Below are 17072 nucleotides of genomic sequence, written 5' to 3'. Positions count from 1 at the left end.
CTATTTCTATAGAAGTGATTGTTTGAATGAGAAGTGCTCAGAATGTGGTGGGTTGTCAAAGTTTGTTTCATGTTTTCATGAGGGTAGTGAACATGAGTTTGGAAAGAATTATGTTGAGAAAAAAATATATGAGACAGTGAAATATACTTTGAAGAGTGGTGGTGAAGGCTCTAGATGCGAATTAGTCTCAAGAGAAGTGAGTATTGCTGATTTTATTTTGGATTTTAAGGAAAATCTTTTCTACAAGTATGCAAGGGACACTAATAGGTCTCAGTGGTTGGATCAATAGTTTAGGATGTGTAAGAACTCTTTCCCTATTGGCACTATTGTATTGGTGGTTGATTTTGCAGAGCACTATACATTGCAACCACAGAATGAGGTACAGTCTCAGTACTACAATTCAGTCCAGATCACTATTTTTGTTCACATTACATATAGACATGCTCCTAATAGTACAAAAGAGGACAGGAAGATAATCAGGAGTATCATTTTTATATGAGTGATGATAGATCACACTCCTCCGAGTATGTGCAACATTCTTTCAAGAATTTTTTTGAGATCTTGCATGAGAAAGATATTGCAATTGATCGATATATAATATGGTCAGATAATTGTACGAGTCAATTCAAGAATGCCTGTATGTTTTATTGGTTGAGTAGAATGCATGTAGAGATGTGTATACCTCATATTTGGTGTTTTTTTGAGGAAGGAAATGGGAAGGGGGAGCATGATGGAGGAGGTGCATGTTTGAAGAGAGCTCTAGTTAAGGAGCAATTAAGGATTTCAGGTCCAAAATTCTCTGATGCACGTTCTATTGTTGATTGGTGTAATTCGGCATTGTCACATGGAGGTACTCTTGATTCAATAGTGACCAAATTCTTTTGGTTGGTTGAGGAGGGCACAGTGGGAGATAGATTGGATTGTCAAACAATTAAAGATGCGTTCATTTCTCAGCTCAGATGCAAGTACATGGACCATTTCGACATGAGGGTTGGCTTGTTTTCGTCAGAGTTGTGTTCGGTGTGATTGGGATCAGTGTGAGTCAACTGAGTGGATTGATACATGGATTCCCCAATATCTAACTCCTTTATCTCAAACAATATCCTTGTCAAACAATGACATGGAAAGTTCACTTGAGTATGACCATCTATCAGATCTTATACAACTAGGACATGTTTTTGCAGTTGTTGCACTGCAAGGGAATGAAGAGAGATCAGAATATTGGTTGGCACGATGTATAAAGGGAAAAAAAAAGCTAACACAACCAGTGATAGATGATGACAGGTTCACATATCCTACAGGTTCAGTTGTTGTTGTGGGAACTTGGTTGCGAACATACATGATTAGAAAGAATGCCATACCTGCATTTGAAGACTATGAGAGACACAAAACCATTATAATATATTCACACCTTATTATAGCTACAAATGTCAAGTTGTTGAAGCATCAAGAAAAACCGAAGACCAAAGAGCTATGGACAGTGACTACTGTTGATCATGAAGCAATACTGGATACTCTTAAGCAAAGAGATGACCCTTCAGGCATACTTGAGTAGTAGGTCTTTAATGGTGCCTTATTTTTTTTATCATGCATTTCATTTCAAACAATGATCATTAAACCTTAATGTTCAATTTTGCTACACGTATATTAAGGATGTGTTCAAAATGCAGGTCTATTGATGAATGTTTTGTTTTGGCAACACAGTTTTTGCATGCACATAGCGGGTACACTCGATATAATCCAAAGGGACGCATTTTTGCAACATGACTTATTACCATGCTTTTGATGAGCTTTACAATTTTTGTTATTAGAGAACACTATTTGACAAATTTTGATGATATAATTATCGCAAAACCTTTATGCTCATGCAGGTCTTTTTTGATGATATACAACAGTATCACATTATGATTTATGCGTCAACATAGTGGGTTTTGTTGATATAATTCGAAGGGACGTATTTTTATAGTATATAATCCCACCTTTTCATTTATTATCATATTTTTCATTTGAAGTGATTATCATAAAGCATTTATGTTCATCCATGCATTTTATGTGTAGACTAATAATTCTTAAAAATACAGGTTCATGCTAGATCATTCATCGTTGAAAAGACCCTCTCTTGGTGATGGTACATATTCCTTTGTGCATTAATGAGATAAAATTTTGTGCATAAACATTAAGTCAAGTGAATGTATTTCTATTTAGAAATGACCGTATCTACCATCATCTTCAAACATGCAGAGAAATGCAGTGAGAAGGGCTTTAATCAACATGCATCTTTCTTCAAAGTTATGCTTGTATAATTTGCAGAGAAACTGGTAAGCCTCGTACTTATACAATCTTGTACGTCTTAAAAATGTTTCAAATCATCTATTTATAGTTTGACAAACTAATTTGTATTAAGTGTTATAATTTGTTTCTTGTAGCACATTCATTCCGCATAAAAAGGTTACTTATTTTGGTCTTCATTTATATGCCGACATTATTGTACGTAAGCTTTTCTCTTAGGACATGAAGATGTCTAATGCAGATGAAGTGGGATGTTGTATTTGTATATGAATGTGAATTGATGTAACATTGTTATGATGATATACAATGTCCATGAGAAAATTGGTTTTGTTATATTAACGATATACAATGTATCTGTACATGAGTACATTGGTGTAGTTGTGTTTAAAAAATCATGTTTGCATATCCCTTCATGGATGTCACATGCAAGTGTAATGGTAATTATGTGTATACAATACATGAAAATATTGATGATCATTATGTGTCTGCAGTGTAATGCTTGTTTATCTATATTTTTCATTGAACAAGTTAGCACCATAGATTATGAGATAGGCTTTTGTAGGGACCCCTCTTGTGGCCCCGTAGGTTCAAATAGATTGTTCACAGGTGCCACAGATTTTGAGTTAGGGCCTGTCATAGTTTGACAATTTTTAGCACTTAGTGTGCTCAAGGGATGACGTTGGTAGGTTATGACCCCGAGCATTCGACCGAGTGCAGGGGAAAAATAGGAGCATGCATAGGGTGATAATGCCTAACTAGACATGTTGGAGCTGATGGTTTGTCATCGTGATGAGTAGAACGAGAAAATGACCATGAGACAACATTCGAATGAATGAGACTAACAATTTTTTCACCAACCAAAAAATTGCTACCCTAATAAAACCACAGGGAAACTTGAAAAACTGAGATAGTATTTTGTAGGGACCCCTCTCATGGCCCCGTAGGTTCAAACAGATCATTCACAGATACCATGGATTCTGAGTTAGGGCCCATCAAAGTTTGACAATTTTTAGCACTTAGGGCACTCAAGGGATGACATCGGTAGGGCATGACCCTAAGCGTTCGACTGATTTGGGGAGAAAAATAGGAGCATGCATAGGGTAATAATGCCTAACTAGACATGTCAGAGTCAGCAGTTCATCATCGCGACAAGAAGAACAAGAAAATGGCCACGAGACAACATTCAAATGAATGAGACTGACGATTTTTTTGCCCACCGAAAAATTGCTGCCCTAATAAAACCATAGGGAAACTTGAAAAACCGAGATAGAATTTCATAGGGACCCCTCTCATGGCCCCATAGGTTCAAACCGCTCATTTGTAGGTGCCATAGATTCTGAGTCAGGGGCCGTCAAAGTTTGACAATTTTTAGCACTTAGGGTGCTCAAGGGACGACGCCGGTAGGGTATGACCCCGAGCGTTCGACCAAGTGGGGGGGGAAAATAGGATCATGCATAGGGTAATAATGTGTAACTAGACATGTCGAAGTCGACAGTTCATCATCGCAATGAGCAAAACAAGAAATTGGCCACGAGACAACATTCGAATGAATGAAACTGACGGTTTTTTCTCCAACCAAAAAATTTCTGCCCTAATAAAATAGTATGAAAAATTGAAAAACCGAGATAGGATTTTGTAGGGACCCCTCTCATGGCCCTATAGGTTCAAACCAATCATTTGCAGGTGCCATAGATTCTGAGTTAGGGCCCATCAAAGTTTGACATTTTTTAGCACTTAGGACGCTCAATGGATGACGTCGGTAGGGTATGACCTCGAGCGTTTGACCAAGTGGGGGAGAAAAATAGGACCATGCATAGGGTAATAATGCCTAACTGGACATGTCAAAGTTGACGGTTCGTCATCATGACGAGCAGAACGAGAAAACGACCACTAGACAACACTCGATTGAATGAGATTGACGATTTTTTTGCCCACTGAAAAATTGCTTCCCTAATAAAACCGTAGGAAAAATTGAAAAAATGAGAAAGTATTTTTTAGGGACCCCTCTTGTAGCCTCATAGGTTCAAACCGATCATTCGTAGGTGCCATGGATTCTGAGTTAGGGCACGTCAAAGTTTGATAATTTTTAGCACTTAGGGCACTCAAGGGACGGCGCCGGTAGGGTATGACCTCGAGCATTCGATCAAGTTGGGGGGGGGGAGGGGGAAAAATAGGACCATGCATTGGGTAATAATTCCTAACTAGACATGTCAGAGTTGATGGTTTGTCATCACGATGAGCTGAACGAGAAATTGGCCATGCGAAACATTCGCATGAATGAGATTGATGATTTTTTTGTCAACCGAAAAATTGTTGTCCTAATAAAACCGTAGGGAAACTTGAAAAACTGAGATAGGATTTTGTAGGGACCCCTCTCATGGACCCATAGATTCAAATCGATCATTCGCAGGTGCCACGGATTCTGAGTTAGGGCCCGTCAATGTTTGACAATTTTAGCACTTAGGGCGCTCAAAGGACGACGCCAGTAGGGTATGACTTAGAGCGTTCGACCGAGGTGGGGGGAAAAATAGGACCATGCATAGGGTAATAATGAATTGTATCAAGTATTATTCATTAAATGAATTGTATTGTATTGTTCATTAAATAAATTGTATTGTATTTTTCATTAAATGAATTATATTGTTCATTATACAAACAACACTTACGATGAAATAAAATGAATTGTATTGCTCAATATAAAACCATTATTAACCATTGTTAATTACTAGAATGAAAATTAAATATTTCCATGATAACACCATGCACAGATGAGCAACAATTTATATGATCGAATATCAACTTCTGTATATATGAAAATGTCAAATGATTACAAATGTATGTCCATACACAAATATGGCATAAACGCCAACTCGAACAAAATGTATGTCTAAATACGTGAATGTATGTCCATATACAAAATATACATGCCAACTAGACATGTAAGCATCCCAAAACTATCTATAACATCCTAAGCTGTTGATGGATCATCAAAATTGATCCTCTTCATCATACTGCTCAGCTCTGAAGGATCATGCACAAGAAAAACAAACCACGATTAATATTAGTTATATTATATAATTCACATTCAAAAAGATAATATAAAAATGAACTATAATTAAACTATTCATGTTTACCTCATCTCCATGTTTTCTCTTCGGCTTTGCAGGACTCTTGATGTATGTGTTCGGTAGAGGAGGTATGTTTTCAATATTTTCATACACAACCTACATATGTTCAGAAACATGACATTGATACAAGTTAGCATATAATTGTCAGTGATAATAACAAATTATATCTACTAAACACAAAATAAAATAAACACACATCTACTCGAGGCATCTCTTCTTCTTCTTCATCTTCAGGTATACTGGGTGTAGTCATCAAGGATGTAAAGCCAAGAATCCTCTGTACATATACACAACAAGTATATGAAACTATCAATCTATGTCTAGATGCTTATAATCACTATAAGTTATTGAAACTATTCATTCAATCATATTTGCATTCAATTACCTTTCCCTTGTCTCCAACTGCACTACAAGAGCCTAAATCACACTACCCCACACTTGTGCTACTTGTGCCCTACAAGAGTAAAATAAGATATACATGCAAGTTACTACATAATCTAATTAATACCAATATAAACGATGAGCATGTATGTACAATAAAATACATACGACTAGGTGTAATAATATATGTACTGTCAAGCTATTAAGGCCAAATGAAATGGTCAACAAGGTGCCCTCCTGAATCTTTCTCAACTCCTCCTTGGACATCAATTGTTAAATAGACCATGTAAATAAAAATTAGTACTTGATATTATCTAGATTATAAATATTCATTTAAAATATAACATGAATTGTGAAAATACAAATCTTACCACTATAATATCAATGCATGATGACGGTGCCTCCTCACCTCTAGCATGCGTGGACTCCCCAGGGTATGCTCCAGTCTGTGTCATAACATCTGGTGCATCATACATCTCATGCACCTCATAATCTGCACTGTCCGCAGGAGGATCAATGGGCTATCCAACTGGACCCAAGCATATGTGCCCACACATGACACAACTATGATGCACACATATGTGTGGAGCCGAGGATGATGTGTCAGCATGACTAGATGCACTGCTACCATCAAAAGTAGGCTGAGCTACTGACCCAGCCCGAGAAACCAAATGGCTACTCAAAGAGTGAATAGCCGATATGGTCCATGAAGCTACCTCACAAATGATATCTGGATGCTCCACTAGAGGTGGGGGATCAATAGGAGGATGGGGGGCATATGGGCCCTAGACTACTCTGTCTACCCCAGGTCTATTTTGGGGCATACCTAAACCCACACCCTAAAAAGATTAGATGTCAAAGTAGTTCACATGTTTGCGTAAAACAAACTCAGCATACAATTTTTTTATGAAGTAGAAGGGGACATCAAGATTGTTGTTGGGTGGTTTATCGAAAACTATCCACCAACGATCCCAAATTTTTTTCATAATACCATAATTTGTGCACCATTTAATAGAAAGTTTTTTTGGGGGGGGTCTACGGATTGACCAGTGCGTGGGTTCACAAACAATGAGGCGATATCGGCTTTCGATACCTCAAGATCCTTGATCTCCTTATATGACAAGCCATCTGCATATTGTTCCCTCATAGAATCTCGCAACAAAAGGGCAACATTGTGCTCCTTAGTCATAATTTCCATACTCTTTATGATCGACGTGAGAGGATCAAACATTGGGTTTAGACAAGGGATCCTACAATATACATCTACAATCCCCCTCAATGCATTCAAATTTTGTGCAATCAAATCCTAAATTGAGGGGGGGTTTGGCAAAGGAGGGTTTGGTGGTTGTGGTTGTGGTTGATCAATGTTTTCATTGTTATCCCCCATTTTTAACCTAATTGAATGTAAACAATTGAATTTAGTTAACAAATTTAAACAATTTTGTATTTGATTTAAAAAAACCTAGTTTCCATGAAAAAAAACATATTTTCAATGAAAAATCAAATAAACATTAAAAAAAATACAAAAATTGAATGAAAATGATTGAAAACAATAAAAATCTTGCCTTTCAATCTTTTTTTTAGTAATTCGGGCAAAACACCAGATATCGGATACAATCGGATATTGGATTTCTATAAAATTGTGTAGCCCATGGGTTAAAAATGACTCACAAGCTGTCACACTCAAAATATATTATCTCTGAAAATTATTTAAAAATAAAATTATATTATATAATATAATAATATATTATTATATTATATAATACGTATTGTATTATATTATAAAATATATAATATAATATAATAATATATTATATAATATGTATTATATAATATATATAATATAATATATTATTATATTACATAATTATATAATTATATAATATATTATTACATTATATATATTATATAATATATAATATATTACATTATATATTATATAATATATTTTTTAATTTAAAATTACAAATAAAAATTGGATATCCGATTTTATCTAATATCCGATTTGCTTAGGTAATTACCATGCCAAGGTGTACTGACACCCAGGCCATGCAAAAAGTCAACATGGATTTTCACATTTTTAGGCGAGTGGAGAAGGCTATTTTTTTCACATCACCTCTTTTTGGTCCCCCATGATCCTGCACTAACCCTAGAATGAATACAAACTCTAGATGTAATTTTCTAGGTGATCCATGTTGGGGAGGAGAGTAGGAATACTCTAGCTGTGTTTTTCTAGTTCCACTCATCCTCGTGCATGTGTGTAAGTGATGTCTAGTTTCAAGTATATAACACCCTATATAATAGTATGTTTCCTCAGGTTTTGAGCATGCATCAACATGTAAATAAGACATATAATGCAAATGCAAATGCCAAGGGACGGGTCTAGTTCTAGGAACATTTGTTTAAGATTTTGTTTTTTCTAGTTTCGAGAATGTGTAACCCCATACAAGACACATACATGCCTAGTTTTGATGATATCCCATGTAAGATTTTTTTCTCTCTGGTTTCGGTGATATGTACCCCCATCTAAGACATAGATAAAATGTTGTATCTAGTTTTGGGCATGAAGCATCTCATATAAGAGTTTTTTTTCTCTGATTTCGAGTTTGAACACCCCATTTAGGACATTCAAAAATGATATACAAAAAGATGGTACAATATAGGCTCCCCACCTTTAAGATATCAACATAGCCCTATGTTGATTTTTTAAAGAAGCAACAAACAAGGATACCTACCTTCAACACCAAGGAGATATCCTATAGGCAACAATACTCATAAATCCCAGCTAAAGAGGGAATACTCTTACAAGCAAGGATAAGATAGTTGAAAAAAAGATTTCTTGCAACAAGTGTAAATAGGATCCTTGGAGAAGAAGAGATCTTTCCTCAAAAGATAAATACCTCCTAAAGGACTTCTTGAACAAATATAACATCTTCTACCAAAAGAAGGGAAGGAGAACAAGAATACATACCTTCTCCCTATTGCTAGGTTAAAAGGATTCTTGATAAAGGATGATACACTTTTTACCCAAAGTGAAGGGGTAATTTTATAGTAGATATACACTCCCAAGTGAAAAAAAGGTTGTAGCCAAGGACATTCACCTCTTACATAAGAGATAATCCTTGGGCAAACAACAACTTCACACAAGGAATGACATCAAATCATAAACAAACCCTACTCAACAAACAAAAAGTATATCCTTGAAAGGGATTAAAAAAATAGAGAGAAATAGAAAGAAATCATTTCTACCCGAATGTAAGGACAATGAGAAGAATTACACAACCTCTAAGGGGAGATTATAAATAAGAAAATGCACAATATACACACATGAAGCAATATTCAATGTAAGAAAAAAATAATAATATATGTAAAATGCAAATATAAAGAAAAGGTAATCTTCAAAGGAATAAAGAGAGAATTTTTTTGAATGAAAGATCACATATTCATCTAAAGATAAATATTAATAATAAAGACATACCACTCTATACAAGAAAGGATATCAAATTATGAAAAATGATAGTGATATTTTAACAAAAATAAATAAGATAGAACCATATTACTACCCCAAGATGTTTGATTTTGAAAAAGCATCACCTCTTATGACAAAGAGCCCCTAATTAAGTTAACTAAAAGTGTAATAGGTTGAGGAGAAACATGAAGGGTGAGAAGAGTGCTAAGGAACCACTTTTTCACCAAGAAAGAGAGCAATATCAATGGAAAGATTTATTTGAGCCTTATTGAATCGTTCTTAAACAAATTCCTTAAATTCTTTACATTTTCCAAGAGAATGGAAATAAATACAATGAAAGAGACAATGCTCATCACATTCTTTATTCTTTTTGTTAAATTTTACGAAAGGAAAGACAACGTTCTTATCATTTTTTAATTTCCAAAACATTCTAGTTGCTAACCTTTCTTGATCATCAACAGAAATAGGCTTCATCTCTTGTGATTTAGGAGAAGGATTATTAGAAGAACATGGTTTATAATCCATTATTTTAACTATGCCTCTATCAATGAGTCCTTACATTCCATTTTGAAAATTAGGACAATCATTGGAAGTATGATCATTTGTTTGGTGATATGAGCAAAAAGGAGTATTTGAAGAAGAAGCACTTTTAGCTGAATGATAGGTATTTTGTCTTTCTAGATGATCTTTTAAGTCTTGAATCCTAAGGAGACCATCCATAGGATGATTATGATAATGTCCTAGGACTTCTATACTAGCTTGTGTAGGAGGGTTTATAGGGACTCTAATTCCTTGTTTAAATTTTCCAAGTCCTTGTCCTCTAAAACCTTGTTTTGATAAAATGTTAAAGCCACTCCTATAAGAATCTCTTAATTTAAATTGAGGAGGAACATTATAATGAGTTTCCTTTAAGTTTTTATTGTAAGTGTGTTTAGAAGGAACAAAGGGACAAGAATATGAAGAAGTAATATATTGTGGAGGAGGATTTTCATTTCTATCATCATACATATCCTATTTTATAGATTGGGAAGGGAGATCCTTATCTTCTAAGGTCTCATATTTTCTTAATGTTATGTTGGGAGATATATCATGAATAAAATGTATAACATCATCTTCTTTACATATGTCCTGATGATTAAGATAGGCTCTAGGAGAATAAGGAGGATCTAGGAAGATTGAAATACCAATATTTTGTTCTTGCCCACCTTGCGCTAGGTTATGCACATGAGAAGAAGATGGTGCCATGTTTCTCTTCAATTATTTCTCCCCATTAGATAGATCATTTATAGGAGTATTAGTATGTTCTTCATTCACATTAGATACCCTAGGAGAGGTACAAGTATTAGGTTTTCCATTAACATCTCTAGGATTGGGATCTACAAAAGATTTAATTTGATATATATATGCAATGCACTTTCCTCTAGAAATATCACAATAAAATAACATGTACCATAAATGAAATCTTTGAGATCTAGTTGTTTGAAAGGAATAAATTTGGAAATTCAAAAAATGCAATATGCCAAAGTGCTATGGATGAAAAGAAGCAATATTAAGTGAAAGAAACCATTGTCCAACACATGATTATGATAAATATAAGTGAAAAGTAAAGTAATCATATGTGAAATATCAAATAAATTAGATCTATTAAATGTCATTATTAATTTTTAAAATAAGATCTAAAAATTGAAGTGATGAATTATACAACCCACAAATCCAATTAGCCAAAATAAATTAGGGTTTTTATGAATTAAACCTCCAAATTTATATAATTTGATTAAAATGAGATCAATAAATGCAAAATTAAATTTTATAATGTTCACAAATTAAATTTGGACCAATTAACCCAAATTAGATAGTTCTTACAAGCTCAATTTTAAAATTTTAAAATTTTAAAATTAGGGTTTTTGTGAAATTAACCTCTACATTTTTAAATTTAATTGGAAATTAAATTTGTAAAAGTAAATTTGAATTTTAAATTGCATAAACACTCAAATATGAGAACATAAATCAGAATTAAAGGTTTAAGGAGTCAGCTTTACCAAAATGTAATGGTAAATAATTAGGGTTTTCACCATAGGAGGAAGAAACTACTAATTTTGTGACTTCGGGACCAATACATTAGGTAAAGATAGGAACTTGATAAATCTAAACCTAAGAGGTCTAAATGCTAATCAAATTTTAGGGATGTTGAATTAGCCTATTCTTTCCCTTGAGTTAAATTGATTTGTTGAAGATGTTGAAATTCAGGCAAATAGGCTGAAATTGATGTAATTATGTGCAAATAGTGAGCTATCTAGTCATCAAATCAAGCCATGAACATGTATATAAGGATTGTAAGAGGGTTCATACCTATTCCCAAAAGAAGCTCTTGATTTGTCTAGACTAGTTTGATAGTCGCTCTGGTCCTTCGCACTTTTCACGTACACCAATGGGAGATCGACTTGTCTTTGTAAATAAAGCTTATCTTGAAGATCACAACTCTGTACCTACTTCCTACATAGATAAAGAAGGGGAAATAGGTTGGAAATAGGTTGGAAATAGGGGTTTTCCTAAGTATTGAACCCCAGTTTAGGAATTAACCTTGAATGAAATATTGCAAATACTTGAAATAAAATAATGAAAATATATACCTCAGATTTGCAATGACTAATAATATTGAGCGCACTTTGCTTCTTGAATGTAATCACATTTGTTGTATGAAATGGCATGAACATGAAAAACCGTAATCTCACACACATGCTTGCATATGAATGTTGTAATTTTCTCCACAATGGTTGAATGAAAAATATGCAACGTTGAAGACCTCTGGAAATGCTTGATGATGAACACTTCAATGCAGCATTGAATGATACTTGATTTCTTGAATGAAATTGCTAGGTATGAATTTAAGTTGATCAAATAACTTTATATATGATGATCTAGGTTAATTTACTGATTAGGTCGACCTCTGATGGTCATATAGAGCCACCAATTTATTTTATTGCTCAATAAATAGGTTTCACCCCCTCCTTGAAAATTGGGTCCCAAAGAGGGGGACAAGGGTGCTAGGCACTCTAGTCAAGGACTAGGGTGGTGTCACCCTAGTCCTCCTAGATTGGGACCAGATTTTAGGCTAGGGGAAGAGGACACCTCTCTGGGGAATCACTTGGTAGGTGTATTAAGCATAAAAACTAGAGTTAACGCACTGAATGGATCCAAATAGGAGATGAGGGTGAGATGCACTAAAGTAGGGGCACAAACATGAGGTGTAAATTGGCTCGGTGATAATCTATAATGCTACAGGGGCATATACCTAGTTTTAAAGAAATGTCATATCAACCAAAAATAGTTGAATCTTTCTTTCCTTGCATTCAGTCTATAGTTGTCTTCACACTTTCTTGCACATTTTACCACATTATTTCTTCATGACCTATAGACCTATATTTACACTCAGCATGAGGTCATCTATGTCATATTGAAAATTCTTGTGATTTGCATTTTTCATCGCTAAGTTATCTCTCCATGAAGTTACAATCATTTTCTCTGTCGGAGAATCTAGTACCTAATTAAGACATTCTACTTGTAGACCATTCCCATTGTATGAGGATATTTGATGAAAATCATTCCAATAATTTTGGGTCATAGAGGAACCTTTCCCATGGTCTACAACACATTATCATCTTCTGCAAAGTATCATCTCATGTTTTGAGACCGACCTACATGTTTCATCATTCCTTGGGTTTTGAGACCCTTGAGGTTGATGCAAATATTTTCTTGACCAAGAGAAACATATATTTAAGATCATTTTGAAATCAATAGATAGTAATTTATTAGTTGTTCATATAGATATATCATTAGCATCTAAATTTTCCAATTCACTAGTCCATGAGACTGTGATAATGTTAGTGAGCCATTGTTATGTCATGTAATGCCTTGTGGTAGGCTCATGAGACCATTGCCATTCCACATATGAAGGCATGTGATATAATATAATATTGTATATGGTAAATGAATAATATTCTTAGTTTCTAAGAATTTTCTTATGTTATTTACACTATGTTGAACTCTATGTTGTATGGTTGGAGAGTCCTACCTGGACCCTCCATCTATAACTACACCAAGTGATATCAAAGTGTGCTTCGAGTCCTTGTAGAGAAGAGGTATTTCTTGTGGTGAACATATCGCCAACCTAAGGCAGACTGCAAGTGTTTTCAATCAATCAACGATTGTGAGGTAGTTCAGACCTTGTAACCAGATCATCGAATTCAGGCACTTGCACAAGATCCAGGGAAGAGATGTCACCAAGGAGAATAACTATTATGGTAAATACCATTGATATAATGGATTAAATGATGGATATGATGAGATAAATGAGATTCTAATTAGATATTGTAGAGGAAGATAAAAGGAGAGGCCTAAGACCTAGATAGGAAAGTGATAGTGATAATGAATTAGACCAAAACCAAATTGAATATGATTCTAGAGAAGAGGAAGAAGAATTAGATCAAATAAAGATGATGGAAGTTATTTCAAAGATTAGCAAAAGACATAATTAAAATTTAAAAGTATGTGGGAAAGTTAAACCTTGAGGAATTGATTGACATGATAAATGATATGGAGGAATACTTTGAATATGAAGAAATTCAAGATCCAGAAAGTGTGAGATTTGCAAAAACTAAGTTGAAAGGTTGTGTCATTTTATGGTGTAAAGAAGTTTAGTTGGACAGGAATAGGAGAGGAAAGGATAAAATCACAAAATGGGATAGGATGGTGACAAATTTGAAGAATAAATTCATACCTGTAGGCGAAAACATCTTTCTATTCGACTGAGACGCCTCTCTGCACTTTCACCCTGATCTCCTCCCATTTCAACCCCGAGAATACCTCAAGACCCTATCCAGGCCCCAAGATAGGACAAGACAGGGGTGTGGTGCCCCTGTCCTACCCTCTTAGGGTGGTCCTAAGATAGGTCCCTCTAGTCCTATCTGCATTTTGGGATTCCGAATCTCCTCGATGTCGGCCTTTTCTGAGATGAAATAAATTTTCTAAGGCATGTATAAAAGGGAGTCAGTCTTCTCATTTGCATAGGGGTGATACATGAAATACATGATATGCAAAATTGAAGTGAAAGGTCTTCATCAAGCATTCAAGTCTTCAAGAATCCATCAAGTCTTCTTTTTCATGCGTCTTCTTCATTCATCCATTGGAGAAACATTACAACATTCATTTGCAAGCATGTGTGTGTGTTAGTGTTTTGTCATGTTACATGCCATTTCATGCAACATTTGTGAATACATTCAAGAAGCAAAGAAATCATCATCAATCAATTGCAGATCTACAAGGTATACATTTCCATCATTTACATTTAAGCATTTGCAATTTCTTTCTTTCAAGGTTGATTCCTCAACCAAGGTTTGACTAAGGAAAACCCCTATCCACAAACCTTCTTTCCTTCTTTTCCGTCTGTAGTTTGCAGGTGCATGTTGTAATTGTAGTTGTGGACTCCATTTATAATGACAGAAAAACCCTTTTCGATAGGAGAATTTTTCAAAGGACTGTGCATAGTTTCAACATGGTCTCGATGAATTTTCTCCAAATTTGCAAGGTAGATCCGTATCAGTATGGGTATCCCAGATCCGAAGTTACAGTGCAATCCCAAACTAGAAGCTTTTTATTTTATCTATTTTATCTCTCTTTTCTACATAGTCAACAAGTCAACCTATCTATTACAAAATAGGACAAATCACATTCCAACCCTTGCAATCCACTTGGAATTCATATCCTTGTTCCCCTTGGATTTGGATCTAGTGGATTCACATCCCTGTTTTGAATGAAAAGTTTATCCCAAGTGAAAATCATCCTAGTGACTTAATTTCTCTTTCCTAGGTGGGGAGTCACTAGGGTTCAATTTTCTACTTTACATTTTGGTGAAGCCAACGTCTTACACCTTAATTTTGATTTCTTATTGTTAGATCTGAATAATTGCAATTTAAATTTTAAAATTTCATTTCCAAGTTTGATCTTTTTGCAAATTTTGATAAAAAACCTAATTTTTCATTTTGACGAAATTAAGCTTGTGAAGTGTAGCAAAATTGAAATTCAAATTTGTCTTGAAATTCTTAAAATTAAGTGGTTACAAAGAAAAACCCTAATTTTTAAGAATCTCTTATTTCCACATTTGACTACTAATTTGGCTGATCTAGATGTCTCCAAATCAGCTATTTTTTTGGATTTTGCATTAAAATCATAATTTATCATCCCTAAAAATTTCAAAAAAAGTTGGTTTGACTAAGTACACTTTACACACAGTCCCTAGGTTTTTTACTTAAATTTTCGGAGCTGAAATTAACTATATTTTTCTGCTTAAATCTAGAAAATTGGCGTACAAGTTATCAACTTTTGCAATCCTTAAGGTCAAATACAAATTCAAATTTTCACACTCTTAATGTTTTAATTAATTTTCATAAAAAGGTCCTAATTTTTAGATCTTATTTTCAAGAAAATTGAGATTTTAATTAAGTGACTTTCAATGGCAATCAATGGATTAGATTTATTTATATTTCACATATGATTACATTGTTTTTAACATACATTTATTACAATCATGTGTTGGATAATGGCGTTCTTCATTTCATGTTACTAGTTTCCATTCATAACACTTGGTCATATTGTGCTGCTAGGATTTCAAAGTCATTACCTTTTCAAATTGATCTCAAAGATTTAATGTATCATTTTTGTTGCATTATGGTGATGTTATTTACAAAATATATTTCATACATTAATCACCTTAAAGCTATTGTAGATCCCACTCCTAGAGACTCTAATCCTTATACCCCTCCTAGGGTATCTTGTGTGAATAAGAAGAGAGCTATTATATTAACCAATGATCTCTCTAAAAAAGAGAAAACATTGGAAAGTAATATGGACCCATCTTCTTCTTATCAACATACCCTTGAGCAAGAGGAGAAAAATCAAAATATTAACATTATTACATCTTTGGACCCTCCTTATTCTCCTAGGACCTATCTTCAACACCAAAACATATGTAGAGAGGATGATTGTATGCATTATATTCATGATCTTTCCCCTCACATAGAGATGAGTAAATATGAGCCTTTAGATGATGAGGATGATCATCCCAAATCTCCCAAAAAGGACAAGCATGACAAAGGAAAGAATATTATCCTTTCACATGATATTCCTTCTTCATCTACAACACCCTTCATTCCTCCTTACACATCTGGTTTCAAAGAAATTCATGACCTTATTCCACCATCTAGTCATTCGCAACATTCTTATAGTCGTGACTTTAATATAATAATAAAACAAGGTTTTAGAGGACAAGGAATTGGGAAATTTGAAAAAGGAATTTGTGTCCCTATAACCCTCCTACGCAAGCTACTACAAGAGGCCTAGGAAGAAAAACTCCTCTCTCTAAGGAGGAATTCCATAGGCTTGAAAATTTTAAGAATTGTCTTCAAAAGCAACAAATCAAAAGAGTCTGCAAGAATGCTTCTTCTTCAAAACATCCTTTCTGCTCATTTCATCAAACCCATGATCACGATGTTGAAGATTGCTCTAGTTTTCAAATCTATTCAAGATGGTATTGACAGTGGAAAAATTTGAATTGTTGATGATAAACCTTCTTCTAATAATTCTTCTCTTCCATGTCAAGAAAATAGCTTAAAACATATTTATCATACTAAAAGACTAGCAATGAGAATATATTGGAGATTGAAATATGATAAGAGAATTTCCTTTCCTCCTAAAAATTGAAACAAGAATCTTAAGCAAGTGAAAGGTGTGGAATATTGTATTTTTCATTA

The sequence above is a fragment of the Cryptomeria japonica genome, chromosome 5 (genome assembly GCF_030272615.1).
Source record: "Cryptomeria japonica chromosome 5, Sugi_1.0, whole genome shotgun sequence".
In the NCBI taxonomy this organism is placed as follows: Eukaryota; Viridiplantae; Streptophyta; class Pinopsida; order Cupressales; family Cupressaceae; genus Cryptomeria; species Cryptomeria japonica.
Note: the sequence above shows the minus strand (reverse complement) of the source record.